The 27,294-nt window shown below is 46.0% G+C and overlaps 1 protein-coding gene across 2 annotated transcripts in view; it reads left to right on the top strand.

The window, feature by feature from the left end:
• The first annotated feature begins 11,305 nt into the window (after nt 1-11,305).
• Nucleotides 11,306-27,294, top strand: part of MARCH7 (membrane associated ring-CH-type finger 7) — a 136,192-nt gene continuing 120,203 nt past the window's right edge. Inside the window, exon 1 of one of the 2 annotated variants that reach the window (XM_029605576.1) lies at nt 11,306-11,574. The gene's annotated coding sequence lies outside the window, so the exon portion shown is untranslated. The remainder of the gene's footprint in view (nt 11,575-27,294) is intronic. The other variant, XM_029605578.1, reaches the window with a different exon arrangement.

Here is a 27,294-nt window from a genome sequence, read left to right on the forward strand (position 1 = left end):
TGTCTCCGGTTATGAAGTGCTGTTATTCCAGTCGGCATTTGTGTTAGCATTTTTTGGAGCTATGAGGGTGAATGAGTTGGTCGCGACATCTAAGAGGAGCGATGTTGTAACTGGCTTGTTAGCTGAGAATGTGTGGATCTGTCACGAGTCTGTGACTATTTGCATCCACCGGTCTAAGGTGGACCAGTTAGAAAAAGGGCACGTGATAACGTTAATTCCGGCAGCGGATGATCTGGTGTGCCCTGTCCGGTGTTTGCAGCGCTTTGTGGCAGTTCGGCCTAGGACGGGCGGTTTATTGTTGTTACACCAGGATGGTTCGCCTGTTACGGTTTACCAGTTTGTACAAGTTTTGGAAAAAGTGTTGCGGTTGGTCGGAGGGGATGAACAGCGGTATACTTCACATTCGTTTAGGATTGGGGCGGCGACTTCAGCGGCCGAGTGAGGGCTCACGAGTGGTGCCATACAAGCTATAGGGCGTTGGAAGTACATTGCGTTTTTGCGATATGTTCGGAAGGATCAATAAGTGGGGTTTACCACAAAAAAAAAAAAAAAAAAATATGAAAAAAAAAAAATTTTTTTTGAGATGAAGGCATGTAGTAACTTTGATGTGTTTCTTGCAGAGCGGAGACAGCGTTCTGGGGAGCAGGAATGGGCCTGGGTTGTGGGTCATTCCTTTATTCATTGGGCTCAACATAGAGCTGAAAATAGAACTTATGGAACGCATTTGGAATTGGAAAATCGAAATTGGAAGGTCAGATGGCTCAGTCATCGAGGAATGCGATGGGATGGTCTGCTTCCTTTCTTACAAACCTGTGTGATGGAGATGCGGATGCCGAAAGTGTTGTTAATACATCTGGGAGGCAATGATCTTGGACATGGGACTTGCAAGGACTTGATTACAAACATCAAGAAGGACTTCAGTACGCTGTTCAACGTTATGCCGGAAACGACATTGGGGTGGCCTGATATTATTTTGCGGATCAAATTTCTGGGAATGCCACTATGGCATAAGAGTGTGAAGAAGATGAACAAACAAATTGGGAAGTGGGTTGTGCAGCAAGGGGGGTTTTGGGTGAAACATGAATGGGCATGGGAGGTAATTCCAGGTTTCTTCCGGGCGGATGGTGTGCATTTATCTGATATTGGCATGGATCTTTTTAATAATGACATCCAGGAGGGTTTGGAACAAATGATAAGGAATATGGAGGCCGCAGTGGGGGGGGGGGGGGGGGAACAATGATAAGGGTTAATCATTGTTCCTGTGGCGGTAAACCCGAGCCCATAAGGTTTTGAATTTATGTAATGGTTAAAAGTTGGTTGAAAGGGGGGAATCTCGTGTGGTGCGGGAGGGCTGCTACACGAGATTGACACTGAGCAAGAGGGGGGCCGATGCTCAGAGGATTGTATCAATTAAGCTCTACCACTGGAAGAGGTGGGGGGCATTATTGAGATATGAAAATGGGGTTATGTATTGTATGCATTGTTTGGGGGGCTCGGGTATGGTTAATAAACTGCGGCCTTTTATTGTTCCAAACAAAAGATTCATGTCATTTGTGATAGGGAAATGGCGAAAAAGGAGAATGGGGTGGGGGGAATAGGACATCAAGCGAATCTGATATCTTCCAGTTATTGGTGACATTGGCGTGGATCTGTTTCCCGCTCCTGTTTGAGTATTCAGGGGTAAAGATAGTTTTTGAATGCTGTGTACGTCACGGCTCCCCCCCAAAAATCTTTTTCTATTAGCGTTCCTTATTTTTTATTTTTACTATCCATATGTGTATATTGGTTGCCCTGGCTAATTGGCCGTACCCAGTGTTATTTTTGCATTGCTTGATTTTCTATTTAATGTTTTGGTTGGATTTGCTGTCTACTTACATAATACTAGTAAAAAGGTTAATTGCTGCTTTATTCTGGTGTGATGATTTTATCTAGTCTGTGGTGCTGCAAGTGAGAGGTTGTTTGGGAAGGGCACAGAATTGTGGAATCAGGGTGACAGGGACCCTGTCTCATCCCCCACTCAGGCTACAAACTAGAAGATAAATCATATTAGTAAATATAATTTCTCATGTGGTACACCCCACCCCAAGCATAGGGGTAATTCATAATCCAGACCAAAGAGGGGCTACATGTTGTTTGATTTTTAAAATGACACAAGTTTTATAATCTGATTACTTTGTTTCTAAAAAGATTATTATAATTATTGGAATTAATATAGGTGAGGAGCTCCCAAGCAAGACAGTGGTTACAAATTCAAAAAAATGCCATCATGGGCAGGCTAAGAAGCAATAGTTCTTTCTGTTTCTCATCATATGATCTTCTTTAAATCAACAGGAATATTGGCTTTGGGTTAAGAATATTACAAGCTCATGTACCCTCCTCTAACTATTTATGACAATGAGGCTGGCAGACATAATTCATGGATAACACAGTGCTGATTAAATTTAAAGCCTCACCCTGGTGAGCAGGAGCTGAAAAAATAAAAGTAGTATCCTAGTGAAGAAGCATGAGTTCATCTTTAAATTATAAATTATAGTGTTTGTGATGTGTAAGAATGTATAACTGACTTGAGTGATTAGGAGATGTTTCTATTCCTGAGTAACTTGAAACAGGGCATTAATTAGATGATTGTACAGACCCGTTCTGGAGATTGGCTGAAGCCTCTTGGGTGTAATGCAGTAAACAAGCTGTGCAGCAGACACTTGAGACGGTGAAGTGCAAGTCGCAAGACAGGAAGGAGTAAGGCTGAAAATAGAATGAGGAAATTAAAGGAGTGTAGTTAGCAAGAAAATTAGATGCTATGAGAGTAGGTCTGAAGTTTAATTAGGATACAACTGTGTTTGGAACAGTTTTTGATACTGATGTTAAAATTGGAACAGATAACTGTGTAAAAGTATCAAGCTCAGGGCGAGCCTCCTGGCTCATGGCACTACCAAGAGAAAGATCCCCGTTTGATCCCCAAGTCGGATTTTCCGTTTGCTGGGTTGGCTGGGGCTGGATTAGGATACTTTGGGGGAGGAAGTTGTGATCAATGGATCAGGGCTTTTGGGTGTGCGACCTGTGTGGTCATACAGGGATGCCATGAAAGGGTCCTGAATTCAATGATGTAGTCACTTAATGGCCGAGTGCCTTGGAGATGGAGAAGTGAGGAGCCGGAAATGGCTCTTCAGCCAGGGTCATCAAAGATGGAGCGAAATAAGGCAAGGAACCCAGACAGGTCTCGAAGAACCGGGTCAGCACGCTCCCAGAGAGGTGACGCCCAGGTCAAGGCCTTACCATCCAGAAGGGAAAGGATGTAGGTTGTCTTGGTGTTCACATCTGGGAAATAAGCCAGTTGCAGGCAGAAGTGCATATTACATTGATTCAGGAAACCCCTGCACATAAGAGAGTTCCCTGAAAACCATGGAGGTGCCGGCAAGGGTACTGTAGGCCGAGGAACCAGCATAGAGGTGGAAGAATTGAGCTTGGTAGACGTCGTGGTGGCAGTCATGGTGGTGTCTAAATGAGTGCTCAAGTTATCAATGTCTGCTGCCAGTGTTTCCAGGAACTTTTGTTGCTCACTGATTCTTTGCGCTAGGACAGGAATGGCCTGTATAGTTGAGACCTCTGCCGGGTCCATGGACTTGGCAATCTGTTAGGATTCATGGGTTTCGTGTGTTAGGATTCTGAGGTATCAGATGTTGTTTGAACCCTGGGCCGAAGTGAGAGGTGGTACCACCCACGGGGAGGAGTCCCATGAGCCTCACTGTTGGGAGGCTAGGTCTCAGCTAAGGAAGGCACAGAATGAATAGAGTCTTTATTAAAGAGATAGAATACTACCCGTGGAGCGGGAGGTGCCAGAGAGAGAGAGATGGTCATTATTGGTGTTTGAGGTAGTTGTGGGTGGATCCTTGGGCCGGTGGCAGATGACCACGCCCCCGGGGGAAGATCCCGAGAGGGATCACCAGTAAGGCTCAGAGTATGGAGACAGACACACACTAGTTCTTTTATTAGACAGTATATGGAACCACCAGAGGTGGCAGTAGTGAGCTGGAACGCCCGACTGGGAAAGCAAAGGGCCCCCGAGGAGCGGGTACCCAGGTTAGAGAATACCCTGAAGGGCAGAGAGAGCTTCTAGTGGCAGCACGGAAACGGCAGAGTAACTTAGTCCGGATGAGTCCAATTCTTGCTAACTCAAGGAGCTAGCAAACAAGCGTAGGCTAAATACTCGGATGGCGTGACGTCACTCGAGGGGGACACCCCTGAGGTTCCCACCATGACATGGTTAAAGACATGGGTGGCGTGCGCGCGTGCACACTAGGAGGCCCTTAGGAGAAACATGGCGTGAGGCTTTGCCATAGCCGTTGCGGGGATGCCGGAGAACGCGGCTTGCAGACGCAGCGGTAGCCATCTTCCCAAGACTAGCAGGGAGAGCAGAGAAAAAGTGAGGCACAAGGGTCGAAGCTGTCTGAGACCGACGGACGTAACAAGAACTGAGGGCACTCGAGCAAAGGATGGCCTGAGCCTTGAAAGTCCATGTCCAGAGGATAGGCAAGGAGAGACATCACTGACAGGCTGGATTCTGAGCCGGCTGTGAATGGTAGTTGTGGCAAACAACAAAGAACTCTGGACTAAGGAGAGTCTGTGGCATAGTCATACAAAACAAGGGTCAGGGCGCGAAGAAGGCAGGTATAGTCAGTCCAGGCAATAGTCACGATATGGAGCAGGCAAACGTGGTCAGGCAAGGTAGTGGTCAGGGCGCGGAGAAGGCAGGCGTGGTCAGGCAATGCAGAGGTCCAGGGCTGGAGAGAAGATGAAGGGTAGTCTCTCTCCCCGTTCATTGTAACTTTCACTTTTATTATTTATGGTTGTCCCCTGGTTTTATGTAAACCGGTACGATAAGACATGGTCTTGAGCATCGGTATATTAAAAAGAATTTAAATAAAATAAATAAATAAATAGTCAGGCGTAGCGGAGGTCCGGGGCTGGAGAGAAGCTGAAGGGTAGTCAGGCGTAGCGAAGGTCCAGGGCTGGAGAGAAGCTGAAGGGTAGTCAGGCGTAGCGAAGGTCAAGTTCGGAGAGTCAATCCAACACATAGACGAACAGGAACTAGGAGAACAGGAACTGGGAACCACAGGAAGACAGGAACACATGATGAGACAATCCAAAGGATAGCAACGAGTACTCAGAGTACTCGGAGACCTGTTGCAAAGGCAACGCTATGGAGCAAGGCCTGAGCTTATATACGCTGAAGAGTCTGACATCAGCATCTGGGTCTGCGGCCAGGTTCCCGCCGCGGGCCCTTTAAAAGAATCACTGATGCGCGCGCGCCTAGGAAGGGGCGTGGTGCTGGTGGCAGCGACTCTCCGCGGGCCACGCAGAGAGGCCCGACAAGCAGGGACAGGGGCAGATTGGCCTATCGGGGGATCGGGCATCCCCCGGTGGGCCGGTCGCACTAGTCACGTGGTCTGCCGAGCATGGCCATGACAGAGCCGCGCTCAGCAGACCACGTGGTATCTCCTGGGCCGGCCTGGGCGCCGAATCCCCGGGCCGGTCTTCATTGGGAATCCGCCGCTGAGCAGGGACATCCTGGTCGACAACACTGGGCAACGTGGCAGGGCTGGAGGCACCGGAGGGAACCCGAGGTCGAAGCTGGCGGCCCCCCGCCGCCAGCAAATAGGAACCAGCAGCTGGAGTCCGTCTGAAGACGGGTTGCTGCGGGTGGCACGCGTAACATCTTTCCCACCTTTTGGATGTCTCTGTCCACTTCTATTTGAGTTGGAAGTCTAATAGACCACACTGATGCAAATGGAAGCACCAGCCTCTTTTTTAGGATAGTCCATAATGCTTCTTCTCTACTCCACATCCCTTGCATTTCAGTTCCCTGGATATTGTTTTTTGATAGAAAGGGCTACTCCTCCCCATTTTCTGTCCTCTCTGTCCTTCCTTATCAAGTTTTAACCAGGAATGGCTATATCCCAATCATGAGACTCAGTGAACCAGGACTCTGTAACAGCAACAATGTCCAAGATTGCTTCCACAATTAAGGCCTGCAGGTCTGGACTTTTATTGCCCAGACTAAGAGCATTTGCAGTCATAGCTTCCCAACTTTTCTCCCTTGTTTTGCTGCTCTTTCTAGTCACCTTTTCTGATATTTTGAACTGATTGATTTTGTATTTTTCTCCTCCCAATTCCTATATTGCTTAGGGGTGATATGGCAATTTCATTGGCTACTAGAGATGTGAATTGTGTGATCGATCGTCTTAACGATCGATTTTGGCTGGGGGGGGAGGGAATCGGATCGTCGCGGTTTTGTTTTTTTTAAAATCGTGTAAATCGTAAATCGGGGGAGGGCGGGAAAACCGGCACACTAAAACAACCCTAAAACCCACCCCGACCCTTTAAAATAAATCCCCCACCCTCCCGAACCCCCCCCCAATGTCTTAAATTACCTGTGGTCCAGTGGGGGGGGGTCCCGCTGTGATCTTCCACTCTCGGGCCACGGGTGCGTTAATAGAAAGGTAGCGCCGGTGCCATTTTGGTTCCTGTCCCCCGACGTCACGAGCGCAGGAGATCGCTCCCGGACCCCCGCTGGACCACCAGGGACTTTTGGCCAGCTTGGGGGGGCCTCCTGACCCCCACAAGACTTGCCAAAAGTCCAGCGGGGGTCCAGAAGTGACCTCCTGCACTCGAATCGTATTTGCCGTATTGCAAAATGGCGCCGACCATAAGGCCATACGGCCAGCACCATTTTGCAATACGGCAATATGGCAATATGGCAATACGGCCGGCCGTATGGCCATATTGCCGTATTGCAAATTGGCGCTGGCCGTATGGCCGTATGGTCGGCGCCATTTTGCAATACGGCAAATACGATTCGAGTGCAGGAGGTCGCTTCCGGACCCCCGCTGGACTTTTGGCAAGTCTTGTGGGGGTCAGGAGGCCCCCCCAAGCTGGCCAAAAGTCCCTGGCGGTCCAGCGGGGGTCCGGGAGCGATCTCCTGTGCTCGTGACGTCGGGGGACAGGATCCAAAATGGCGCCGGCGCTACCTTTGCCCTGTCATATGACAGGGCAAAGGTAGCGCCGGCACCATTTCTATTAACGCACCCGTGGCCCGAGAGTGGAAGATCACAGCGGGACCCCCCCACTGGACCCAAGGTAATTTAAGACATTTGGGGGGGGGGGTTCGGGAGGGTGGGGGATTTATTTTAAAGGGTCGGGGTGCGTTTTAGGTTTGTTTTAGTGTGCCGGTTTTCCTGCCCTCCCCCTTCCCCTCCCCCTTCCCCCGATTTACGATTTTTGACAATAAATCGGGGGAATTCCTAGTGTATATCGCCTCTAACGATTTTTGACGATTTAAAATATATCGGACGGTATTTTAAATCGTCAAAAAACGATTCACATCCCTATGGCTACCTCCTGCCACCTCTGTCCTTTAGTTTAAATGCTTGATAATGTATGCTATGAATTTCTTGTTTAGCATTCCTGGCCAAGGACAAATGTAGACCATCCTTACAATATAACCTTTCACTGCTCCATACACAGTCTTTTTCAAAATTAACAAACAGTTACTTAATATAGACTAGTAATATCTATAAATAAATAAAAATTCAACTTATCTGGTCACAAGGACAGATAGCAGTGTGTGTCTATCTGCAATTCACTTTACTTAATTCTGACTAAAGAATTCTTAATGACCCCCTGCAATGCACTATGAGTCACAAGACCCAGAGGAACTTTTTTTAAAATTAACAAACCCACAGGCTGATGCAATAACCATAGAGGAAAAACGGGTGCTCATGATTGAGCGCCCACTTTCCTAATGCACACCCATCCACCTCTCCTGGGCGTGCGATGTAGTAGGCAAATGAGCCACTGTGTTAAAAAGGAGACCCTAGGAGAAATTGTGCGTCCCTAGTGCCTCCTCGGCATTGGGCGCCCAGGAGAGGTGGCTGTGCACGGGTTAGGAAAACGGATGCTCGGAAAACTGAGCGTCTGTTTTCCTAACCTGACTGCTGTCAAGACATTTAACATTTTTTTTCATGTTGCTGCTTTCTGTGGTTTCTCCGACTTAATATTGCTTTTCTGTTCAACTTTTGGGCTCCTCAAAACTTAATGCCAGCTCTGGGGTTGGCATTAATTTTTGAGGGTTAAAATGTGCACATCAGGCACACAGTTATTTTTTACATTGGGGGTAATAGCTAATAGCCTCATCAATATGGCATTTACATGTGTTGAGCACTATTAGCTACGCCCTGGTTTGGATATGCATTTTGGACGCATTGATCCCCTTATTGCCTCAGGAGTTATGGATGTGCATCCAAAATGTATGTCCAACACGGGTTAACCTGTGCACTAGTCTGAGTGCATGGTATTGCATCAGCCTGACAATTACTTAATACAGATTAGCAATATTTATTTTTATTTATTTAACATTTTTCTATACCGACCTTCATGAAAAAAATTCTTATCAGATCGGTTTACATGTAACAAGGGGTATAACTTAAACAACCATTTAACAAGAGGTGAAAGTTACATATAACAAGGGGGATTTAACTTGGGAGTTAAGATAGTCGGAGATAAAGGAGATAAATATCTATAGCTTAGAAAAATACAGAGATTTCAAACCATGCAACACAGAAATGCAGAAGAATGAATATCAGCAAGAATGCAATCTATATTATGGCTAACTTTAAATAATAATTCATCTTATCTGGCCACAAGGATAGGTAGCTGTTGTGACCTGGGAGCCGCGGTTCGAGAGTGGACCCTTGAGCCGAACCACCCTGGGTAGAGTAGCTCGGGAGGTGAAGCCACGAGCACAGGTCTTTGCCCGGGAACCAGGAACCCCCCAGGAGGAGCCCGTAGGGTCCTGGAGCCTTGGGACTTAGGAGACATGCAGGGGTCTTCACCTGGGAACCCCCCAGGAGGAGCCCGTAGGGTCCCAGAAGCTCGGGACTTGGGAGTGCAGCTAAGCTCTTCACCCGGGAACCAGGACCCCCCAGGAGGAGCCCGTAGGGTCCCAGTCCCTTGGGACTTCTGCACAGTGATAGTCTCTCTAGGAAGGCCCGGGCAAGGGTGAGCACAGAGTCCAGTAGCAAGAGTCAATAGGCCAGGGAGCACAGGGCAAGCGGAAGCAGGATCAGTCAGTAATGTCTTGACTGGGGCTTGCAGGGTGCAAGCTGGGAGCCAGCAGCGAGTAGGCCAGAGCCTGGTAGTGATTCCAGCCCAGGCCTGCAGGAGGCAATGTCCACGAGTGTGGCAGCAGCGGCAGACAGGGGTCAGGTCTGGAACGAGCAGAGGTCGGTGGCTGGCGGCAGGCAGAAGCAGAGTCAGGAACGAGCAGAGGTTGGTGGCTGGCGGCAGGCAGAAGCAGAGTCAGGAACGAGCAGAGGTCGGTGGCTGGTGGCAGGCAGAAGCAGAGTCAGGAACGAGCAGAGGTCGGTAGCTGAGGCAGGACAACGGAAGTGCAACTAAGAACTACTCACGGTAGCGACCCTCGTTGCAAGGCAATGAGAGGACTGCGGGAAGCCGGTTATATCGGGCTTGGGGCGTGGCTGAACTAGCTCAGGCGGGGTCAGGTTTCCGGTGAGCGTACGTCCATAACGCGTGTCCCCGTGCACGCACGGGGCGGCAGCGAGACGGCCCAGCAATGGCGGACGCCCAGCATGCTCAGCAGAGCCGCGGAGGCGGCGTTCCCGGCCTCGGAGGTGAGCCCTGAACACAGCTAGCAAGGGGGAAGCGGTGGAGACCGCAACAGTAGCAGTGTGCGTCTACTTGCAATGCACTTTACTTAATTCTAATTAAAGAACAGGCCAATGCAATACCGTGCTCTGTGGCCAGCGCACAGCTTAACACACAATTGGATGCACATTTTGGACGCTCGTCTATAACCTCCAATACAATACGGGGATTAACATGTACAAAATGCATGTCCAATTGAGAATGTAGCTAATAGAACTCATCACATGTAAATTCCATGTAGATGAAGCTATTAGCTAATTTATTTATTTATTTATTTAACAGTTTTATATACCGACCTTCATAGTAAATAACCATATCGGATCGGTTTACAATTAACAAGAATAAAAAACTGGGGTAACTATTCAAGTAAACGAAAGATAAACAGTAAGTAGGAATGAGTCAAAGTTACAATCAACAGGGAAGAGAACTTGGAAGCTTGCAACAAGCTGGAAAGCAGATAAGGCAGGAAATAAATATGAAGTGATGCCATAGGGCGTACGGGTTAAAGCTTAATGGTGCTTTAACCTGGGAGAGTCAGAGTCCATTCATGAGTATAATCATCATAACGGGTAAGCGTGAAGGACAACTAGTGATTGTCTGGTGGGTCGGTGAAGGCTTGGTGAAAGAGCCAGGTTTTAAGTCTTTTTCTAAAAGTTAACAGGCAAGGCTCCACTCTGAGACTTGAAGGGATGCTATTCAGATAGATGGGCCAGCTATCGAAAAAGCTCTGTCTTTGGTCATCGAGAGGCGTGAAGCTTTAGTAGGGGGAAATTTCAGGGTGCCTTTGAGAGTATCTCTAGTTGGTCTGTTAGAGGAGTGGAGTTTGAATGGGATTTCCAGGTCGAGTTGAAGATGATGATGGATAGTTTTATGAATTACGGTGATTGATTTGTATAGAATTCTGAAATTAACTGGTAACCAGTGTAGGTTCCTGAGGATGGGAGAGATGTCCTCGCAATTCAAAAAATTTCATTCACTGCCAATGTGCACATTGCAATGCAACAAATTTTATACCAGCCTGGGGCAGGTGTAAAGTATATGCCACAGTCAAGGGCTCTCTGGAAAAAGAAAAATTCCTGTTTCTGTGATTCCTCTGCTTAGTATTGTTACCATACTAAATAGGAATAACCACAGAAAGCAGATTGAAGTAAAAAAAAAAATCTTGGAAAAAAAAATTCTGGGTGCCCAACATAGACGCACAAGATGGTCCAGGCCACGTGCAGGTGAAAAACAGACACTCGTATTGAATGTCTGTTTTCCCAGCCCTTACTGACAGCCACCTCTGCTGTGCACACGATGCCAAGGAGGTGCTAGGGATGCACAATTTTCCCTACCACTTCCTTTTTAGTGTGACACCTCATTTAAATAATGCATCATGCACCCAGGAGACGTGACTGGGCATGTGTTGCGCCCGTTTTACGCAAACCGACATTGCATCAGCCTGGAAGTTCTAAATGACCCCCGAGTCACTTGTGTGATAATAAGGAATGTATTTGACAATGCAGACAAGACCTGGTCTTTGGAAAATCTGGCACCCCTAGATCTGGATATGTAATGAAAAAACGCAAAAGATTCACACAAATCAGCGCCTCTTTCGCAGACCTGAGTCCAGCCAGAGAGCGCAGCACTACAGGCAGTAAAACATGACTACGAGTTGCAGTTTCCTGCCCTGACCCTCCAATAGCTGCACTTCCGCCTTCTTAGCAATGTGGCTTAAACAGCCGATACTTTGGCTCGAGATGGAACGTCAGGAGCTCGCGAGAGATCACGTGATGGACACTCTGCTCGCCTTCGTAATAAAACTTAGACGCCATTATTGACGGTGTAGTGACTGTAGGAGCTGTGTTTGTGGAGGTGAGTAGTGAGGTTTTATTGGGTTTTTTTTTTTTTTACTTCCTCACTCCGCTCCCCCTGAGTAGTCCGTAGATACATGACGCCGAGTAACATGTTCCCTAGGTTCAGTTGCTAGACCGTATTCTTCTTTTTAAGAGGGAATTCCTGGCTGGTATGGAGAAGCTAGACAGGCCGCGGGCGAGATTCGATTCTGGGTGTGTTTCTTCCGCAAAGAGCTGAGTTTCCTGGACTTGTGTGTATGGATGGGTAGCTCTGTCGGGGGTAAAAGGGGTAGTTGATTTTAGAGCATGTGAGTTCATGCGCGTCCCCTTTCCAGCGTCAGTTTGAGTGCTTAGGGCTTTGACTAGACGGGCTAGACACTGTTTTGCCCCAGCTGCCCTGAAACCGACCCGAAGAATTGCTGTCCTTGGCCATAATAGAATGCCCAACGTTCACGTTTGGGTCCAGGCGTTCTATGGGGCTTTTCTCTCGGAAAAATACTTAGTATAGCAAGCCTTTAGTGAACATCTTGTGCGTGCCCATAAATTAATTTTCAAAATGTCCTTTGTTTTATCCTTTTTTTTTTTTATAGTGAAAGAAAAGGGGATATATGTAAACAAAGATGATTGAAATATTTTGTTTATACTTTAGTGAGCTAGCTTGTAAGAAGTTGGTTAGTAAGAGGAAGCTTGCCAAAATAAGTAAATATACTCTAGATTAAATGTGAATAGGGCATACTAGATGGTCTTAATCATATTCTATGTTTCTACAATAGGACCAGTGCTGCTGCTGTTCATTGTACGGTTTAACTTCTATGTTGTAGTGTTCTGGATTGTATAGTCTGTGTGTAGTATGAACATAGAAAGACAAATACACTGGAACTTGGGTTCTTAACTATTGAATGTAAGTGGTAGTGGAATGGGATAGGTGGCTTGTTGGGTATCACAATTTTGATACTTTAACTTTAGGTAACGTTTAAGAGATGAAAATTTTAAAAACAAGGGGCAGTGTTGCCACTCTGGACAAGGTTTACTCAACAGCTGGTAGCTGACAAGAAATTCAGCCTTTTTTTTTCACATGTTCTTCTGACTTGCAGTTCAGTGTTTTCAATCTGTCCATGATTGAGTAAACTGAGTGTGATTATTTATTTGGAACTTTTATATACAGACATTCATGTGCAAAATTACATATCACATCGGTTTACAATGAAATGATAAAAGCAAACGAATGCATTATATCAAACAAGGGATACAGGTAACTGGGATCAAAGTTACAAATAAATACTAAGCTCTTCATGAGAGCAAGAAACTAAAAACGCACAGTATCACATTTCCAGGATACATAACAGGGGATCAAAACTAACTTTGCTAGAAAATGTCTAGAAGGAAAAAACTTATGAAACTGGGTGAGAATGGACCAATGGGTAAATTACCCGGGGGATGGATTAAAGGTGGAGACGACAAGCCAAAGGATGAAGACAAATTTACTAACATGGGTGGTAGAAAGATGCATAACCTGCCTGCAAAGTTATAAGAACATAAGAAATTGCCATGCTGGGTCAGACCAAGGGTCCATCAAGCCCAGCATCCTGTTTCCAACAGAGGCCAAAACCAGGCCACAAGAACCTGGCAATTACCCAAACACTAAGAAGAACCCATGCTACTAATGCAATTAATAGCAGTGGCTATTCCCTAGGTATAATTGATTAATAGCCATTAATAGACTTCTCCTCCAAGAACTTATCCAAACCTTTTTTGAACCCAGCTACACTAACTGCACTAACCACATCCTCTGGCAACAAATTCTAGAGCTTTATTGTGCGTTGAGTGAAAAAGAATTTTCTCAGATTAGTCTTAAATATGCTACTTGCTAACTTCATGGAATGCCCCCTAGTCCTTCTAGTATTCGAAAGTGTAAATAACCGAGTCACATCTACTCGTTCAAGACCTCTCATGATCTTAAAGACCTCTATCATATCCCCCCTCAGCCGTCTCTTCCTCCAAGCTGAACAGCCCTAACCTCTTCAGCCTTTCCTCATAGGGGAGCTGTTCCATCCCCTTTATCATTTTGGTTGCCCTTCTCTGTACCTTCTCCATCGCAACTATATCTTTTTTGAGATGCGACGACCAGAATTGTAATCAGTATTCAAGGTGCGGTCTCACCATGGAGCGATATAGAGGCATTATGATATCTTCCGTTTTATTCACCATTCCCTTCCTAATAATTCCTAACATTCTATTTGCTTTTTTGACTGCTGCAGCACACTGAGCCGACGATTTTAAAGTATTGTCCACTATGATGCCTAGATCTTTTTCCTGGGTAGTAGCTCCTAATATGGAACCTAACATCGTGTAACTACAGCAAGGATTATTTTTCCCTATATGCAACACCTTGCACTTGTCCACATTAAATTTCATCTGCCATTTGGATGCCCAATCTTCCAGTCTTACAAGGTCCTTCTGTAATGTATCACAGTCTGCTTGTGATTTAACTACTCTGAATAATTTTGTATCATTCGCAAATTTGATAACCTTACTCTTATTCCTTTCCAGATCACTTATATATATACTAGCCGTTAAGCCTGTAACAACGGGCTACATTAAAAAAAAATTTTTTTCGGTCCATTTCCTTCCCCCCCCCCCCCTCGGTCACTCCCTCTCTCTCAGCTCATTCACAACCCCTTCGAATGGCACAAACGGAAGATCTCCGGGGGAGGTCCCTCCCTCTCTTGCGCTCGCCACCGCTCCTTGCCGCCACCATGTTTTCAAAGAGCTGACGCTCTGCTCTGATCGACGTGTTCGCCCGCACATGCACAGTAGAGCTGCTCTCTACTGCGCATTTGCGGCATGTCGGTCAAGCCTCATTTATCTAATAGATTGAAAAGCACCGGTCCAAGTACAGATCCCTGAGGCACTCCACGGTTTACCCTTTTCTACTGAGAAAATTGACCATTTAATCCTACTCTGTTTCCTGTCTTTTAACCAGTTTGTAATCCACAAAAGTCCATCGCCTCCTATCCCATGACTTCTTAGTTTTCGTAGAAGTCTCTCATGAGGGACTTTGTCAAACGCCTTCTGAAAATCCAAATACACTACATCTACATGCCTTGTTCAGAGAACGAAAAGCTAACTAAAAAACTAGTCCCATTGTTAGAGGGAGAGATGGATGGATCATCTGAATTAAGGAAAAGCTTGATAAAACATTTTGAGTCTTTTTTTTTTTTTTTTTGATGGTTGTCTGGCATCGTTCTTGCCGGAGATCTGGCGGGAGAGCATTCCATTGAGGAGGGCCAGCTGTGGAAAGTGCTCGTTTCCTTAGAGGATTTGGCAGGGGGGGGGGGGGGCGTAGAGAGTGTCTCTATAAGCAGATCTAACCGGTCTAGAGGGTTTGTGGGGACGGAGAGGGATATTTAGATCAAGCGGAGTGAGATTGTGCATGGCTTTGTGTATAGTCATTAGGACTTTGTACTGAATTCTAAATTTGATTGGAAGCCAATGAAGGCTCCGCAGGATAGGTGTAATGTGCTCTTTTGTTGGTCCTGGTCAGAATCCTAGCTGTAGCGTTCTGCAACATCTGCAGGGGTTTGATGGTGTTTGTTGGGAGACCGAGAAGAAGCGAGTTGCAGTAGTCTATTTTTGAAAAGATGATGGATTGAAGAACTGTGCAGTAATCTTGGAAGTGTAGGAGGGGTCTCAGCCTTTTTAGGACTTGTAATTTGAAAAAACAATCCTTTGTGGTGTTAACAAATTTCGTTAGGTTAAGTTGGTCATCCATGATGACTCCAAGGTTTCTCACATGGGGGGAGCAGTTTGGTTGAACGGTGAGATTGTTGTCGCCCTGGGAAATGAGGAGGAGTTCTGTCTTATTGGTGTTAAGGACTGAGTTGAGGCTTGTGAGAAGTTGGTTGATAGATTGAAGGCAGTTATTCCAGAAGCAGAGGGTTTTAGGGAGAGAATCCATAATCGGGATGAGTATTTGCACCTCATCAGCGTATATGTAGTGAGTTAACTTGAGATTTGTAAGGAGCTGGCAGAGCGGGAGAAGGTAAATGTTGAAGAGGGTTGGGGGGAGAGAGAGGAACCTTGAGGGACTCCTAAGGTGGAGCTAACCTGGTGGGATTCTTTGATTTTGACCTTGTAGAACCTGTTGTTAAGGAATGATTTGAACCAACTAAGAGCGGTACCCTTGATGCCTATGTCAGCTAGCCAATCCACGAGAATTGAGTGGTTCACTGTGTCGAAGGCGGCTGATAAGTCATAAAGTGTAACTTAAATTATAATATTCACATTGGCTCTAAGTCAAAATCTCTTGGAATGCCCTTCTTTGCAATTTAACTGATTAATTTATGTATTTTGTTTCTCTTATAATGCTATTATGGTAATATTTTTTTCTTCCCTCCCCACTCAAAAAAGGTTAGCTTTTACAATGTTTGGGCAAGTCTTTTTGACACAGGGGGGGAGATTCAATAGTGTGCTTGGCCTAGTGCACAGGTTTATGTGCTTTTGGATGCATTAGACTAGCACCCGATGCAATAAGGGGATTAGTGTGCCCAAACAAACGCATACCTGATAGCATTCATCCATGAAAAATCTATCTAGATGAGGCCATTAGTTATTACCCTCTGCAGAAAATCGCTGGGTGTCAAATGTACATTTTTTAACAAGACATATTTAACTCTAGCCCCAGAGCTGGTTTTTAAATCAGTCTGCAAGTCAAGGGCTCAGGAGAAATTAAAAAAAAAAAGTCCTGTATGGTTCCTATCTCTATTTTTAAACACCTACTGCACGTGGTGTTTAAGAATAAAGGTATAATGTAAGGGCTTGATATAAAAACACGAAAAACCTGGGGACATAAGGTACATGCACAATACACATGCTCCAACTTGGTTTTGCCCCTCGCTATTATGTGTATATTGAGTGTCCAGAAATCGACCTGAAGTGGGATAAAATGGGATATTGCGTGCTCGTTGCATTTGGACACCTTAAGCCACTGGTAAAAAAGCCTCCTGTACCTTGGGATATTAAAGTGGTTCTTGACTCTCTAACGCAGGGGTCAGGAACCTATGGCTCGGGAGCCAGATATGGCTCTTTTGATGGCTGCATCTGGCTCGCAGACAAATCTTTAATAAAAAAGTAAAAATCTAACAATCCCCCACCCTCCTGACGCCCCCCAAGACCTGCCAAAAGTCCCTGGTGGTCCAGCGGGGGTCCAGGAGCAGTCCGGGAGCGATCTCCTGGACTTGGGCTGTCGGCTGCCAGTAGTCAATTTATTTATTTATTTATTTAAAGGCTTTTATATACCGGAGTTCATGCACTAGTGCATACCATACATAGTAAGGGCAATGTCACAGGGGCTACCGCCGCCATTGGTCGACCCCAGTGACATAGTGAGGGCAAAGGGCCGTCGGCGCCATTTTGACTACTGGCAGCCGACAGCCCAAGTCCAGGAGATCGCTCCCGGACCCCCGCTGGACCACCAGGGACTTTTGGCAGGTCTTGGGGGGTCAGGAGGGTGGGGGTTGTAGTAAATTAATTTTGGAGGTCTTGGGGGGCGTCAGGAGGGTGGGGGGTTGTAGTAAATTAATTTTGGAGGTCTTGGGGGGCGTCAGGAGGGTGGGGAGTTTTGTTAGATTTTTACTTTTTTATTAAAGATTTGTCTGCGATTCCTGGACCCCCGCTGGATCACCAGGGACTTTTGGCAGGTCTTGGGGGGGGGGGGTTAGGAGGATGGGGGGTTGTAGTAAATTAATTTGGCAGGTTTTGGGGGCGTCAGGAGAGTAGGGGGTTGTAGTTAGTATGGCTCTCACGGAATTACATTTTAAAATATGTGGCGTTCATGGCTCTCTCAGCCAAAAAGGTTCCCGACCCCTGCTCTAACGAGAACCCCATTTGAGCTGCTAGAATCAGCTTGGATGAAGTACTTGTCCTGGAAAGTACTCTCTCTAGTAGCAGTCTCTTCTGCTGTGCTAGGTGAGTGAGTTCTAGGCATTGGTTTTCCATTCCCCATATTTGCAGTTTTACCACAAGGTTGTACTTCGACCACATCCTAATTTCCTACCAACAGTGGTTTCGGCTTTCCATTTAAACCAGTTGGTAACACTACCCACTTCCTTCCCAAAATCTCACACAAATGAGGGAAAAACTGTTAACACATACTGGATTGTAAAAGAGCACTTGTCTGTTACAAACCCAGATCCAAATAGACCAGGTACTCCTGTGTCAAAACATATGCTGTCCAACTGGATTACAAGTTGCATTAAACACTGTTACACTTCAGCTGAACTGTAACTCACCAGACTGGTATGGGCCAATCAAGTTCAAGCTACTGCATCCTCCATTGCCTATTTAAAGGAATTGTCGATAGAGGATATCTGCAAGGCAGCTATTTGGTCCTTGGTGCACACGTTCACTGTGCACTACTGTCTGGATTGCCTTGCATCTGCTGACAGTTTGAAGGTCAAGCTGTGCTTGCTCTTACTGCTTCCAAGTAGTTTGCTCTCCACGGTGGAGTCCAGATTGTTTTGAAAGTATTGCTGCACTACAACCCTTAGCTTGGGACTCCTCACAGATCATGGCTAATTCAACCCTGCTCATCGATGAAGAAAAGCAATTTTTTTTTACCATAAATGATGTTTTCTATAGATAGCAGGAGTGGGCAGGAGAGTGGGCATCTCCCCCCAAGGGGGGAGATGCCCACTCTCCCCCCTTGGATAGCAGGCTCAGGATATACTCAAATGCTTTTGGAATAGACTGAGGAGCTGCAGAGATGCTCACGCAGGAACTTGTGCACATGCCTGGTAGAACTCCATCCAGTGCCATCAGAGGGCGCCACCACAAATCATGGCTAACTCATCCTGCTAGCTACAGAGACAACTGTATGGTAAGCAAACTTTCATTTTATAGGAAGGATTGTAGAAGAGGGAGCAGATTGTGGTGGCATGTGATATCATAGCCTTAAAATGTTTCTTAAAAATGGGTAGATCCATTATTGAAAGGGACTGTGGTCAGGGCTTGAATTGAGGTGAACATTCTCCTCAGAAAAAAAAAATTCCCCTGTTATATCCAAATGAAACAGCAGTTATCTCTGGGGTTTTCAAATTGAGAACAGGAAGCACCACATGCAGCGGTGGCCCTGAAGCTGGGGATATGCTGCTTGCTAAGCTGCTAGAGCTCAGGATATGCAGGTGTGTTGTCTTATGTGGACTTTGCAGCATGAGTGGGGCTGGCTCTGCTTGGAATCTGAATGCCAAAGTGCTGCTGAGAGTGGAGAGGTAGGAGCAGTTCCAGGGAAAAAAGTGTCTGCTGTCAGGGCCTGCAGTGCAGGGAAGTGATCAGTTTGGAGGAGGGGGAATCACAAATTTGAAAGGTGAGCTGAGCCTGCCAATGAAGGGAAGCCTAATATGCTGATGAGAGATGGGAATCGTTGAAGGAAATGAGTGCAGCAAGCCTACAGAGGAGGGCAGTTAGCTAAGGAGGAGTGAGAAGAACTTGCTGGCAAGTGGATTAATGGGAAGGGAACAGCAAAAGAGTTTTGTGGGAAATAAAGAGCAGAACAGGGAGTTCTTTCATATGCAATATGGAAGAATTGAGTGCAGAGGGAATAAGGAGGGGAGGGGTAAAAGAGCAAAAGATGGGGAGAGGAGGAACATCTGTTTTGCATTTCCTGCAGAGGCTCTAGCCCTTGGATCCCTGAAGGAGCAGATGTTGCGTTTGTGCCTGTTCTCACCCTCGCTCCACCATTTCTACCTTAGTGGCGACTCCTTTCGGGTCTGACTGACAGATGCTGCTTCTCCTCGCCGTTCTTCCTGGAATCCCCGGACTGGCCTGACGCTGCGGATCCGCCATGTTCCTGATGATGTAAGGGCGCGCGTGTGTGCACGCTCCAGAGTTTGTACCGGTAAGGGTGCGAACTTTGGGGGCGTCCCCCCGTAGTGACGTCATCTGCTTCCAACTTAAAAGGTCTTTGCTTGCAACTACGAATCAAGTTAGCAAGGGGAATTCTTTCTCCACTGCTCTGCCTTCACAAACTTACCAAGGGGTACCCGCTCCTTGGGGGCCTCGCTCTCTTTTCTTGATTTCAGATTGCTAAAACTGGATCCGGTACTCGCTCCTCGAGGGCCTACGTCCCTGAATGCTCAGAAGACTCCTTACTACCTGGAAGCGATCGCAGATGTGAACACTGAGTTCTATTACAGATAGGAACCGGTACTCGCTGCACGAGGGCCTATGTTCCAAAGACTCTCTTCTATTCCAGAAGCCATCTCATACACAGATATTGTGAGTTTTCATTCCAGACTGCATATAGGAACCAGCACACGCCTACGGCTCCTGTTCCTGAATATACTGAAGACTTTGTTGCATAGAAGCCATTACAGATATCTACAATTGTGAGTGTATCATCTACTACTGGTTATGTATCCAGCATATGTATCCAGACTGCCACTCTGTGGGAGGCCAACTCACCACAGATCATTAACTCTGCCTACGGAGTATTACAATTGTTAAGCTCCTCTCCTTTGGCGGAGTGATCCATAACTGGTTGCCAGCTCTCTAGCGGATTTATAACAGATTGCCAACTCCTCCCCTTGGCGGGGTGATTTATTACAGATCACTCCTCCTAGCAGCAGATTGATAACAGATTGTTAACGCCTCCCTCTCCTGGAGGAGATCGATAACAGATTGCTAACTCCACCCCTCTGGGGAGCAGATTTACATCAGATGGCTAACTCTTCCCTCTCCTGGAAGAGATTTACAACAGATTGCTAACTCCACCCCTCTGGGGAGCAGATTTATAACAGCAGGTTACTGCTATTTCCTGTTATAGGGTGACGTTGAAGGAGAAATAAGTTTCTATGCACCCAGATTTTGATGCTACCTGAAAGGGGTTAAGTGAGTCTGTCCTTTGTCCAGGCCATTCATCCTGCAGTGGGACCTTTAATTTGGTCCTTAACACTCTAGTGAGGCCACCCTTTGAGCCTCTAAAGAGAGCATCCTGGCCTTTTGAGACAAGGGAGATACTCAGGGGAACAAGAAGCTACACCTCCTGGATGGGAGAGATGTGTTGATATGTGAAGGTAATCAACCTCTTCAGGAAAATATAGGCTATTTGTGTTGCATGGAGGCCCAAGGAAAGGGGCACTGCCATAGCACATTTCCCCCAGGACTCATGGAAAATTACCCCAAGATTCATTAAACTGTTTCAGTTTACAGATTCAATTCTGTAACGGCGGTGACTGCCATTTTTGCTGCATAGCAAGTGACTCCTGTGAAATTAATCAATAAGAATGGTATAGGGGTGATAGTCACCAAAATGCTGCAGCATCAGGTCTTCTATCCGGGAGATATTTAAGAAAGAGCAGTTCATCATTTATTTGTTTGCATCTGGTATGTTGGTTTATTACCTGACTCACCATGGTACATGGGTCGCTTTGTGGTTGCGTCAGTACCGGGCTCGACAAGGACTTTGTGTCGTGCATCAAGTCGATGTTGGGCATGCATTGGTTGGAGCTCAGTGCTCTGGAACTTTCTCTCTACATGGCGCATCGCACACAACTACTAAGTCCTCTCCTTCCTAGAGAATCTGGGCTTCTTAATCAGTTACGAGAAGTCTCACCTGGAACCATCACAAACAATTCAGTTCATAGGAACTCTGATCAATACCCAACTATCCAAAGCCTTCCTCCAGAGCAAAGGATCCTCATTTTTCAATCCTTAGCCACATCAATAAGCAATCTGCAACACCCAACAGAGCATCAAATACTGACGCTATTGGGTCACATGGCAGCGTCCGCTTATGTGATACCTCACACTCGGCTGCACATGTGATGCCTCCAGTGGGGCTTGAAATCCCAGTGGTCTCAATTCTATCACCATATGTCCCAAAAGATAGTCCTAACCCATTCCATGATCGACACTGGCTACAGCCAATGACTCTGCACTCAGGTGTACCATTCCGACATCCTCCTCATAAGAACATAAGAAATTGCCATGCTGGGTCAGACCAAGGGTCCATCAAGCCCAGCATCCTGTTTCCAACAGAGGCCAAAACCAGGCCACAAGAACCTGGCAATTACCCAAACACTAAGAAGAACCCATGCTACTGATGCAATTAATAGCAGTGGCTATTCCCTAAGTATAATTGATTAATAGCCATTAATGGACTTCTCCTCCAAGAACTTATCCAAACCTTTTTTGAACCCAGCTACACTAACTGCACTAACCACATCCTCTGGCAACAAATTCCAGAGCTTTGTGTGTTGAGTGAAAGAACTTTCTCCGATTAGTCTTAAATGTGCTACTTGCTAACTTCATGGAATGCCCCCTAGTCCTTCTATTATTCGAAAGTGTAAATAAGTCACATCTACTCGTTCAAGACCTCTCATGATCTTAAAGATCTCTTATCATATCCCCCCTCAGCTGTCTCTTCTCCAAGCATCTGACTACAGATGCCTCCACGACAGGTTGAGGGGCCCGTGTCTTAAACCTAAGGACACCGGGCTTATGGACAAAGACAGAACGAAATTAGCAAATCAGTCTGGAACTTCATGCGATTCGATATGCAGTCTATACCTTCTCAAAGATTCTTTAACACAAATCAATCATGATTTACAGAGACAACCAAGTTGCCATGTACTATGTAAATAAAGGAGGGTCAGGTTCCAGGACCCTTTGCAAGGAATCGGTCCTACTCCTAAAATGGGCGCTAATGCACTCAATTCAACTACAGGCGACTTTATTTCAGGTGTGAAGAACTCTGAAGCAGATGCTGTCGACTCTTCCATCCGCATGAATAGGAACTCAACGACGAGGTGATGGCCAGCATCTTCCACTGCTGGGGCATGCCTCTAATGGAATTCTTTGCCACAGAAAACAATGCAAAAGTACCACAATTCTGTTGCCTACAATGGAGCAGTCACAGACTAGCCCAGGACGCCTTCCTTCTGCAATGGTCAAACGGCCTTCTTTAGGCATTCCCTCCAATCCCACTGATTGGATGAGTGCTACAGAAATGCATCTTGGACAACTCCGACCTCATTCTCATTGCCCTAGCGTGGCCCTGTCAACCATGGTACGCCTACCTGATCAGTCTCTTCCCTACAACTGCCCATTCCCCTCCACAACAAACTGGGCCTTCTATCATAACAAGGAAAATTGCATCCCATGCAGAACTCCCTCCACCTGACAGCGTGGAGATTTGAAAGGGAGGCACTAAGTCACCTCACCATCACTCAGTTCATACAGGAGATTTTAATTGCTGCGAGACAACCTTCCTTGAGAAAAATTATGCAAATGGGCATGGTACTATCATTGGTGCATAACAGAATTCCTGGACCCATTCTGTTCTTTCCCTGAACAACTACTGACATACCTTCACTGACTACCTCTGGCCTTGCAGTTTCCTCAATCAGGTTACACTTGAGTGCCATCTCAGCATACCATTCCCCGTGCAAGGATGACTCCATTTCTACCATCCTCTGATATCACGTTTTATGAGATGTGCCTTACGTCTGAGACCTCCTCTTAACACATCCTGCTGTCTCATGGGACCTCAATATTGTCCTAGCAACACTTGTTTCTAGCTTTCGAACCATTAGGGAAAATGGAATTAATTTTTAACCTGGAAGGTATTTTCCTCATTGTGATCATAACAGCCAGATGAGTTGGAGAACTTCAGGCACTAGAACATTACCCTCCTTTCCTCCAATTTTATCATGAGTCTCCTTGCGAACTTGTCCTTCCTTTGTCCCCAAGGTAGTCTCTGCCTTCCACCTCAACCAAACAATCACTCGACCAATTTTCTTCCCAAAACCACATGCCTGAGTTACTGTTGCATATGCTGGATTGTAAGAGGGCTTTAGCTTACTACAAGCAGAGAACCAACTTCCTTGGCAGACTGTCACAAATCTTTTTCTTACAATCTGAATGCCACCGGACTACCAGTATCCAAACGTACACTGTCTACTTGGTTGACCCAATGCATAAAGTTTGTTATAACAAACAACCAATTGGTTGTAGGCGGTGGCGACGTCCATTGCCCACTTGAAACAAGTTCCTCTCAAAGATATTTGCAAAGCAGCAACATGGTCTTCCTTACACACTTTCACTTCCCACTACTGCCTGTAGCAACAAACTAAATCAGATGCCCTAATGGACCATGCAGTTTTAACTCAAGGCACTGACTCATAGAGATGTCCACGGTGACACAGGCTTCTCGGCAAAAAAATTAAAAAAAAAATTGGGTGAACAGCTCATGTGATATTCATGCAGTAAATCAAGCAGATGGTCACCAGGATCTAATTTCATTAACTCTGCTCCCTCTACACATACCTACTTGCCTGTGAAGCTTTCAGTTGGGGACTCCCAGAAAGCATAGCTAATTCAGCCTTGCTTATCTGCGGAAAAAAGTAAATTTGCTTACCGTAAACGGTATTTTCTGTAGATAGCAGGATGAATTAGCCATGTGTCCCCCACCCACCTCCCTGGGCACTCTAACTCCTTTCTTCTTCCTTCTTGCTAATCCTTTATCTTTCTATTATGCTTTGGAATCGGCACTGCACAGGTGTGATGCAGCAATTTAAAAATTTGCTGCTAGAAGATGTTCCCACCGAGAGCCGCCAGGGGGTGCTCCCAGAAAGCATGGCTAATTCATCCTGCTATCTATGGAAAACAGTTTATGGTAAGCAAATTTACTTTTTTGGCTCCTTTTATTCTTCTCCTTTCGGGTTGTTTCGTCTGTCCTTCCCTTGCTTCTAGGCAGTCTACTTTGTGGCTCAGTAATATATCCTTATCAGCAGCAGGTCCCCAGGCAACTTCATCTTAGCTCTGCTGTCAGCAGCCACTACAGCTAAGGCTTTGCTGATGCATCGTCTATTAAAATTCAGGGAATGGTATTTAGATACCAGGTATCTTGGCACCTTGGATTTTCTAACACTGCTTTATTATTAGGTATCTAGAAATGTAACATGCTCTATATTAGATGGGAGGAGATGAACAACAGTGAAGCTCCATAAAGAATGTGACTGTTCTTAACTAGGGTTTGAAAAACACTCTGGCCTACTTACCTTAAGTGAGTTTTACATTGCTGGTGAGAACCTGGAGGCTGGAGCAGGCGTCTGACTACAAAATGGGTATTCCCATCTTACCTCAGCTAAAGAACAATAGGGAGGCAGTGAAACTGAGTCTTAGCAGCATGGAATAGCTGCTGCCAACAGGAAGTAACACCATGGTGGAGTTAGGTTCCTGGGAAACTCTTATTTCAGAGGAGAAACCAGAGGCATTACATGGAGCTTCCAAAGAGTAGCTGAGCAGTAAGAAGTGGTGGTTTTTTTTTTTTTGGGTTCCGGTGTGGGCCTGATAGGAAAGAAGGCTGGAGGAGAGAGGGAGCTCTATACTTAAGTGGGATGGGAATTGGAGGAAAGAAGGAAGGCTGCAAGACTAGTAGGTGGGTTAGGTTGTTTTTAGCCACTGATTCTGTGGCTATATTTAATAGTATTCAACTTAATCCCCCCTGGTTTATGCAGTAATATGAAGAATGCCCTTCAGAGAATATGGCAACATTATCTGTGTTTTTTCCCATCGATAGAAGGGCTGAATTAGCCATGCTGTCTGGGAGCGTCTCACGACTGGTCAGTAGGCAGAGTTTTCTCAGTTAGAACAGAGTTTTGAACTGTGTACGGCTGCAATGGTGAGCTTCCCGCGCGATTGCCTGGTTACCTCAGTCTCTTTTTTTTTTTTTCCACAAGCAATCTGCATGCAGGGTTTTTTTTCTCCTCGACTCAGAGATTTTTTTCTCAAATTTTGTTTTTTCTTCAATCCTTTAGGCAGTGATGGCTCCTAAGCCATCTGGATTTAAGCACTGCCAATGCGGTAAAATTGTCCATTACAGATGGACATAATTACTGCTACATATGCTTGGGACCGGAACATGACAAAGTCTCATGCTGGGATTGTGGTCGCATGTCCCCCCGAGCCCAGAGGAAGCGCGCAGAAAAAAATGGCGTGGTTAAAGATATCCTCCATACAGTCTTCGCTGGGACCGTTGAAGAGACTGAAGAAGACGCAGTCTAAAAGGCCTGCTTCGCTAGATGGTAACTTGGCCAGGTCGGTTATACCATCAGAGCCAGTGAAGGGAGATGAGGCTGCAACTCCTCTTTCACAAAAATCCCCTCGAGCCGCTCGGGTTTCAGTTTACTAAACCCATTCGCTCTCACTCCTCGACACCAAAAAAGTCGGGAAACAAAAAATCAAATCGGCCGAAGCAGAACGGTGCATCGGCGCATAACTTATCGGCGCCTGAGGCCTCGGTGCACAGTTACGCGCACATCACATCGGTGCACAATGGTGCGCGCAATGACGCGCGCAAAGCATCAGCTCAGGGATCGACGCACAAAGGTGCATCTAAGCGCACAGTGCCGATACCACACGACGCAATATGACTCAAAACATGCAAAACTATTGATTCAACCTCTTAAGTCCGCACTTGACACCACTCTTGACGCAGTCTTCGCTACTAAGTCAGGAACATCTTAAAAAATCACAAAAAACTAAGCATGTAACATCTTCAAAACCTTGTGAAACAGATTCTGACCAACAGGTGGAACTAGTCTCCATCCATGACACTGCCAAATCTAGCGAGGATTATGATGGATCTTCTTTTAGTAGACCACAATCCCCTCAGCTTCTCCATAACTCAGGCCTGCCTCAAGACGAGCTCATATCAGCAATGCCTTCAGGAACAGATCAATTTCCAGGACCTTCACAACCTATCGCATCTAAGGTGATGTTGCAAATTTCGCAGGCATTGAATACTTTTTTCCAAGATCTAAACATGGCACATCCTCTGCCTCCGCTTGCGCCTTCTCAACCTTCGCCAACTCAGCTGTTGGCACCATCTCCATTTCCAGATCGATTAGATACTCCAGACTCACCTTGGACGTCGTTGCCTGGTTCATCTCCAGGGTTCCCATCTGATCCTCCAGAAGGTCTTTTGGAACCTTATTCCCCTCCCGAAGACTTGCCCTATGCAAAGTTCATCGAGAAAGTGGGCTCTCTTTTAAATATCGAGACGGGAAAGATCCATGATCCTAGGTCAGAGGTGTTAGGAATACTGAAAATATTTGAAATGCCTCCAGAACCAACAGCTCTACCACCACATACAGTTCTAGATAAGTGCTTTGTAAAATGTGGAACAAACCCTTTACTGTCGCAGCCTCATCAAGGAAAACTGACTTAAAGTACTGTATGCGTAATTCCACAATTTATGATTCCATACAGCTGCCACACAATTCAGTAGCAGTGGAATCTGCTCTATCAAAGGCAAAAAGGTCAAAACTACATTAAAATTCACCACCAGGGAAAGACCATAAGTCTATGGACGACTTTGGCCGTAAGGTATACCGTTCTTCCATGTTAGCAACAAAAATTCAACATCATCAGTTTTACGTAATCCAGTATTTATTTGAATGTCTTCAGAGGTTACGTCCCTCATGTTTAACCTCTGAAAATACTCTACCACAACCTTTTACTGACATGGAAGAATGTCTTCGCCATCTACTTCGGTCTGTCTGAGTCCTTTGAGTCTTCCGCAAGGTCCTTGGCTACGGCTATAGCGGCAAGATGGATGGCGTGGTTGAGAGCAAGTGCAATTAGAGAGGACGTTCATGATAAGTTAGTGGACATACCGTGCCTGGGTGACCATCTTTTTTTTTGTGAAAAATTTGGGGAAACCTTTACTCTTCTTAAA

The sequence above is a fragment of the Rhinatrema bivittatum genome, chromosome 6 (assembly GCF_901001135.1).
Source record: "Rhinatrema bivittatum chromosome 6, aRhiBiv1.1, whole genome shotgun sequence".
Lineage (NCBI taxonomy): Eukaryota > Metazoa > Chordata > Amphibia > Gymnophiona > Rhinatrematidae > Rhinatrema > Rhinatrema bivittatum.